Raw genomic sequence first — 7,623 nt, 5'->3', positions numbered from 1 at the left:
TTTACTGTTGTTGTGGTATTCGGATCTTGGTAGATGCTCATGGCTAGTGACACCCCGATGTCGGACTTGTATATTAATTCCGCACTATTCTTTCAGACATATATTATGAAACATTGTTCTAATGAATGGTTTAAAAAAATGACTCTTAATGATTAAAGGGTTAATGTGAGTGTTGTGTCGACTGGCCTTGTCTTCACGAGGGGCGCCATCATGACCGGGCCGGTTTGGGGTCGTGACAATTTCACAATTCATGAAATTCCCTTCTTCGAAGGCCCAAACTTCATCCTTTATCTATCACAATTACGCCCTTATTCCAATACCGGGGCATCATTTCATCTATTCTAAATATTACTAGTCTTAGACTCTTTTGGATTCATTCAGGCTATACCAAGCCTTCTGTAACTTAGAAAAACTATCAGCTCTCTTATGAGCTTAACCCTAAGGACTTATCCATTTACGTCACCTTTTCACTCATCTTTTCTTATCCTTCCTCGTGTCCTCCTAAAACCTTGTCAAAGGTGCTGAAAGGGAAGAAAATCCCTACAAATCTCCTGTAATAACTTGCCAAACCGAGAAAGCTACGAACCTCCGCCGGTGTTGTGGGTCCAAGCCAAGTCTTTATTTCCTCCATCTTTTGTGCACCCACCCGGATGCCTTCATCCAAAATGATATGCCCAAGGAAAGCTAAAGAGTTCAACCAAAATTTACATTTAGAGAATTTGGCATACAACTTCCCTTTTTTGTAGGGCTCTAAGTACAGTATGCAAATGATCTGCTTGCTCCGCCTCTAAACGAGAATACACCAACATATCATCGCTAAATACAATTACAAACAGATCTAAAAAATGCCTAAACACACGGTTCATCAAATCCATGAATACTGCTAGGCATTGGTCAAACCGAACGATATAACTCAGATCTCGAAGTTCTCATATTTGGTTCGTAATGCTATCTTTGAGATATCATCCTCCTTAAACCTTACCTGATGGTACCCGGACCTCAAGTCTATCTTTGAAAAATACTTGGCACCTTGCAACTGATCAAATAAATCATCAATCCTAGGGAGCAGGGTACTTATTCTTGATCGTCACCTTATGCTACTGTCTATAATCAATACATATCCGTAAGGAACTATCCTTCTTCCTCACAAATAACACAGGTGCTCCCCATGGTAATGTACTAGGTCTGGTAAAAGCCTTTTTCAAGCAAATCCTTTAGTTGTTCCTTCAACTCTTTTTAGTTCTGCGGGGGCCATCCTATAAGGAGGGATAGATATTGGATGCATATCTGGTAGTAGGTCAACAGCATCTCAATTTCTCTCTCTGGCGGAAGACCCTAAAGTTTATCTGGAAACACATTAACCACAGGGAAGGATTGAATGTTTGGTAACTCTACCTCCACATCCCAAACCCGATCTCAGTGATAATTATGGTCATTTCTAATCATCTTCCTTGCCTTGAGATAGGAGATAAATTTACCTCTTGGCGATGCTGTATTGCCTTTCCATTCTAAAACAGGCTCTCATGGGAATTGAAATCAAACTATCTTTGATATACGCTTGTTGTTAGCATAACAAAAGGCCAACCAATCCATACCCATTGTAATATCAAGTTCTACCCAACCGAACACCATGTACCTTATCCTTGTTTATTATCAAATCTATCACGGGCCATTACGGGCCACATCTATATATATATATATATATATATACATTTCGGGCCACATCTATACATATAGGTAACAATATTAAAACATAACTTGCATAACTAATTTATAAAAAGGTTTATATACATAGGGGTCGACTAGGCCGGTAGACATGTGATACCCAAAACTATATACAGGATATTGTTTGTAAAACCTCTAAGTAAACATAACCATAGTATATCTACAAGTCGGGACAGATCTCCCTACGTCCTTATAAAAGCACCTAACATATGTCTAACCGTGAATTGGTAATATTCCCAGAAGAAGTGGAGATTACCAACCAAAAGCTAACATCTGGAGGAAGTCTAGAGTAGAGGGTCCTTGCCTCGTCCTATATGAGAGCCCCGATCGGAACAATTCGAAGTGGAATCATCATGTCCTTATCAGTTACATTCCTCCTCTTAGCCCGACTACTATATTTTTCCTCTACATATCTCATAACATACACTATCAAACCTTGATTGATGAACTCCCAAGACTGCGGACTATCTGGAACCTCAGCAGAGCTGGTGTCAGCAAATACCCTAACATAGTTTTGAGCCTGAGGGAAACCCAGCTGTGCCAATCCATGCACTACTCCCCTCATACCTTGATCAATGATTTGTGATAATGAAACTAAGGGCTTTGGTGAGGTCGGAACTCCTCTCACCCCATCTGCTACTGGAGTGGTCGTAACAGCTCGAACGAATGACTCATATGGATCCTCGGATGGATCCTCCTCAATAGAATCCATGATCTCCGATGGGTCTGACTCCATAGTTTAACTTGTATCTCTTTCTAACACTTTTGTAGCCTTATGACCCGTACTAGCAGTTGTAGTCTTCAGAGGCATTGCTGAAAATGTAACATATCGTTAGGAACATGAATTCTTATATCGCACGATCTAAGATAAAAGAGAGGATAACATCTATATGTACTATAGCCTCCTGTTTATAAGTGTGATGCACAACACACCCATAAATAACTCTACTAGACATGGTCTGTAGACAATCCTATGACAGAACTGCTCTAATACCACTTTTGTCACGACCCAACCGATGGGCCACGACAGGTGCCCGAGTCCTACCTGTCTAACACCCCTAAGCATGCGTCTAAGATATAAACTTGAATAACATCTTCTAAATTGCGAGAGTTATATACATGAAGGAAACCTACCCAAAATGCATATGTACATATACGTGCAACATACGTAGGGCGAGCCGACAAGGCTACTATAAGCAACAATATACCTCAAAACTCGAAGCCGGCAACGCTACATACTATCCAACTAGACATACTGTTTACAGACCTCTAATAGAAATACAATTGTACAAAGACAGGACTGAGCCACGTCATACACATATATATACAAGTATATCGTACCAAAATCAAAAGTAGCTCCAGATCAAGTGGAGCACGCCTACTCTCGCTGATCAATGATCCTAAGAAGGGGGACCGTCAGCTTGTCTACCTGCACCTGCGGGTATGAAAAGGAGGCCCTGTGAAATAAGGCTTCAGTACGAAAAATATACTGAGTATGTAAGGCATGAAAATCAGTACGTGAAAGACATAGATTAAATATGGAATAAAGAAATCCATCTGTAAATCTGAATAACTTTGTAAATTCTGAAACATTCATAATATCATGCACGTGCAAATAAATGTCGTGTAATGCATGGGTATAGGTGTACATAATATCATCAAGCCTCTAAGGGCATCCCATCATATTGTCTCGGCCACTGTGGGCAACATTATCAACATATACCAACTGATCAGGTGGTGGTGCGTATATAATGCCATAACCTTTTGTTGTATCCCATATAAATATATATACATGTATACACGTATATAACGTCGTCTGGTTATGGGTCAATGTACATGTATAAATGAATAAAATGCAGGAAAATATGTTTAAAATCTCAATATTGTTTTCGGATAAACTTTATCAACTGCATATTATTTTGAGACCCATGAACAGAAGATATAATAATATGTCACATGGGGAATCAAGAGCACAGAGACCCCTAGTATTTCTATGAATAGAGTCGTTTGTGAAAACTGTGCGTTTGCTCATTTCTTCTGTATAACTTGGATCATACCAAAAAAAGAAGAAAGGATAGCTTTAACATACCTGGAGTACGGAAAAATCCGTATGATATTCTTGAAAAAGGTTGCACCGTACTCCTTTAGAACCACAAAATTTTACGTTGCTAACCATTCTCGTTGGATTTCCTTTAGTTGCAAGAATCCACGTTTTTGTTGAAAACCTTAAGAATAGCTAACGTCCTGTAGTGCTCCTTAACTTATCAATTTATAGCTAATGTTTCAAATTAAAGGTTTGCAGGTTGTAGAAATTTTTTGTAAGCATTTATGTATCTAAGGTAAAGAAAGATGACCACTTTTAAAATAAGCTCACATCTGAAGTGCAAAGCTAATACTTTAGGATCTTTTGGATGAAGGATGTTCTGTAAAATTGGCTAACGTTTGGGTTTTGGTTCAAGGGAGATTTTATGTAAGAATCATTATTAATCTAATAGGTTAGTCTTCAGTGAATATGGAAGATCTTTAAAAAGGAGTGAAATGTAACATTATGCCACCCAATCCAAAAATGACTAAGAGTCATTGTTTGGAAGTGGCATGGCTGCCACGTTATTTTAGGGGGGCGGGGGGCAGGGGGGAGGGAGAGGGAGGGTTTGATCTTATTATATAATTAATTAATTAATTAGGTAATGTCCCATTACCCGATAATTAATCAATTACCCGCATAATTAAGAATTATTTCAACTACTTAAAATACTATTCATTTTTAATATACTTTATACATCATACTATTGTGGTCATATGGTACTTTGTATGGTACTAGTCCATAAATATCGAGTATTATCGCTCGACCCGTATTTTATCCCAAATCGGCAACCTTCAGCGAAACCCGTTCTCTTTAACTCGTATACCCTTTATCTTTCATGACACATACTTATCGCTTGTTATAATTAGCATAAATACGTTAACCTCAAGATAATCTCATCCCCGAGTATACGTCAATTAACAGAAGATGAAACTTTAACGTACAAAAATACGAGATGTAACACTTGTCTAATATGAAATTTGATAGAAATGGGGCCATCAAACAGAATGTTTTGGGTGAATATGAAATTTGGAGCCATATTTTAGAGAGGCGCGAGTTTTTTGCGTGCAGCTTATTCCCATCAGAAATGAGACTTATTTATTCAGCTATTGCTACTTATAAATCACAATCAATGGTTGTACCATATCGCCTTTTAAATCGCATTCAGATAATAACAACAACAACAATTACCCAGTAAAATCTCACAAAGTGGGGTCTGGGAAGGGTAATGTGTACACAAACCTTACCCCTACCCTGATAGGGCAGAGAGGCTGTTTCCGATAGACCCTCGGCTCAGAAAAAAGAAAAAGAGAAGGAGACAATTCATTAGTAACTCCAGTAGAAACCATAATAGTAATAGAAGCATAACAACCAAAAGATAAATGACATGCAATAACAGTAACCAGTAACTAAGGCCCGGGGCTAAGATAAATAGCAAGGATAGTGTGAATTTAACATAAACTGCAAGCTATCTAAAATTAACCCTAATCCAACCCCACCTCACCCCCGGCATGAAGTACGCAAAGCTCTACTACCCCCTGATCTACAACCCTAATGCTTGACCTCCAAACTTTCCTATCAAGTGTCATGTCCTCAGAAATCTGCAGTCGTACCATGTCCTGCCTGATCACCTCTCCCCACTACTTCTTAGTCCTCCCTCTACCTCTTCTCGTACCCACCACGGCCAATCGCTCACACCTCCTCACCGGAGCATCAAGGCTTCTCCTCCGCACATGCCCGAACCATCTGAGTCTCGCTTCCCGCATCTTGTCATCCACAGGTGTCACGCCCACCTTCTTCCGAATATCCTCATTCCTAATCTTGTCTATCCTAGTGTGCCCGCACATCCACCTCAACATCCTCATCTCTGCTACTTTCATCCTCTGGATATGGGAGTTCTTAACCGGCCAACACTCTGTCCTATACAACATGCCCGGTCTAACCACAGCTCAAATATTGCGACTAATACATTACATTCAGATATGGCTTGTTATTGCGACATACAAATCGCATTCAACAGTTTTCTCCATAATTCTTCTCGAGCAAAGTAAAAATATAACTCACTAACTATTTAGCAGCCTTCTTTCATGTCATAAAGCTTCTAAAATGTATAATCATTCTGATTGATAATTCTTCTATTCCTTCTCTAATAGATAAGTTCATTCCGTATACAAATGAAGCTCCTAGTACATACAATCAAATAAGAAGAAAAATATAAAAAACAGAGACCATGGCCACATCTCCAGAATAGTATGAAAAAAGGAATCCAAAGAAAAGAAGAATACTCCATCCAGTCACCTCAACAACTGCCCACATATGATTTCATTTTTCTTCCTTGATGTCATCCCACGATGATATTCCCAACGGACACATATTACGGTCACGAACTAAGTTTTTCAAATGTCTCGCAAATAGATTGCTATTCTTTTCAACCGTTCGATTATTGTAAAATGTTACTTTTCTTCTGCCCCACTTCAAGTAAACTTCTTTGAATTTGTTACTTCCTTGAACTTTTTTTTACCTTACTAGTACGCGAACCTACATTTGCATAATATAAAAATATTTCAAATCTTATACAAATAATAAACTTATGACCAAATAGATTTTAGAACATATTTGGTTCAACTATTTGGGTGAATTCCATAACTTGATCAGGAGATGGAGAAAATGCAATATTACTTTGCGCATGCTTTTTCTCATGAACCGAGGGATTTTTATTTGTTGTTCTCATTTCTTGAGCAACCAACATTGTAGAATCTGATCTTGTACAATTGGAAGTTCTTGGCATACCTTGACTAGCGTAAAGAGCATTGTGATGAAAGGATCCCACCTTATTTCCAGAAACTTCTAAAGAGAATGATCCAAGCCCTTGCCCTCATCCTCGTCCCATCCCTATATCACCTGTTTCAAGGAATCATATTAGTAAAAAGTTTTGCATCAAAAAGTCAGTTATATAAATTAATAACTCCATAAATTTTAAGAAATCATACTTGGTTCAACTGTTTGGGTGGATTGTATAACATTACCAGTAGATGGAGAAAAAGGAACATCATTTTGCATATGCCCTTTCTCAAAAATCGAGGGGATTTTAATCGTTGTTCGCATTTTTTGAGCAACAGACGTTGTAAAATCTGATCTTGTATATTGTTAGAAGTTTTGGGCACACTTTGACTATCATAAAGAGTACTCTTATGGAAGGATGATCCCAACTTATTTTCGAACTTTCCCGAAGAACACACAGATATAAGCCCTCGTCCCTTTGCTATAACACCTAGTGCAAGAAAATCATATTATTAAAAACTTTAACATTAGAATTTAGTTTTATATATTAATAGCACAATAAATTTGAGAAACCACACTTCTTTCACCTGTTTGAAAGTAGTTCATAACTCCATCAGTAGATGTATAAAATGAAATATCAGTTTACATTTCTTGAGCAGCAGCCATAGTAGAATCAGACAACCCTAAAGAGTACATAGATCTAAGCCCTCGCCCTTGGTCCTTTCCGATAGCACCAGGTGCAAAAAATGTATATTTATTTGTAGATTTCATAGTGGATCCCACCTCATTTCCGGTCTTTAATCGTTTTATATTAAACCTACAAAAAACCATAAGGAAAATCAGGACATTATAAAGATAATGTACTAACTAAAATCATTAAAACAGAATATATAACAATGATATGCTAATGTATTACTGTGAGCACGTGATTTTTCCCTACGAGAACTACTACCAGAAATTCAAAATAAAATAGTTTTGTGTTGGTGATTTATTTGTAATTGCCTGTGCACGTTTCTTTTTACTTTAATTAAGAA

The 7,623-nt window shown here is 37.9% G+C and overlaps 1 long non-coding RNA gene across 1 annotated transcript; it reads right to left on the bottom strand.

The window, feature by feature from the left end:
- Positions 1–6,391: 6,391 nt before the first annotated feature.
- On the bottom strand, positions 6,392–7,312 carry LOC107777988 (uncharacterized). The gene is made up of 3 exons (XR_001646293.2): positions 7,177–7,312; positions 6,835–7,079; positions 6,392–6,709 (listed from the first exon to the last, which is right to left on the bottom strand). It is a non-coding gene; the product is annotated as an uncharacterized LOC107777988 (long non-coding RNA).
- Between the last annotated feature and the right edge of the window lie 311 nt (positions 7,313–7,623).

The sequence above is a fragment of the Nicotiana tabacum genome, chromosome 1 (assembly GCF_000715075.1).
Source record: "Nicotiana tabacum cultivar K326 chromosome 1, ASM71507v2, whole genome shotgun sequence".
In the NCBI taxonomy this organism is placed as follows: domain Eukaryota; kingdom Viridiplantae; phylum Streptophyta; class Magnoliopsida; order Solanales; family Solanaceae; genus Nicotiana; species Nicotiana tabacum.
This window is presented reverse-complemented; position numbering and strand designations above follow the sequence as displayed.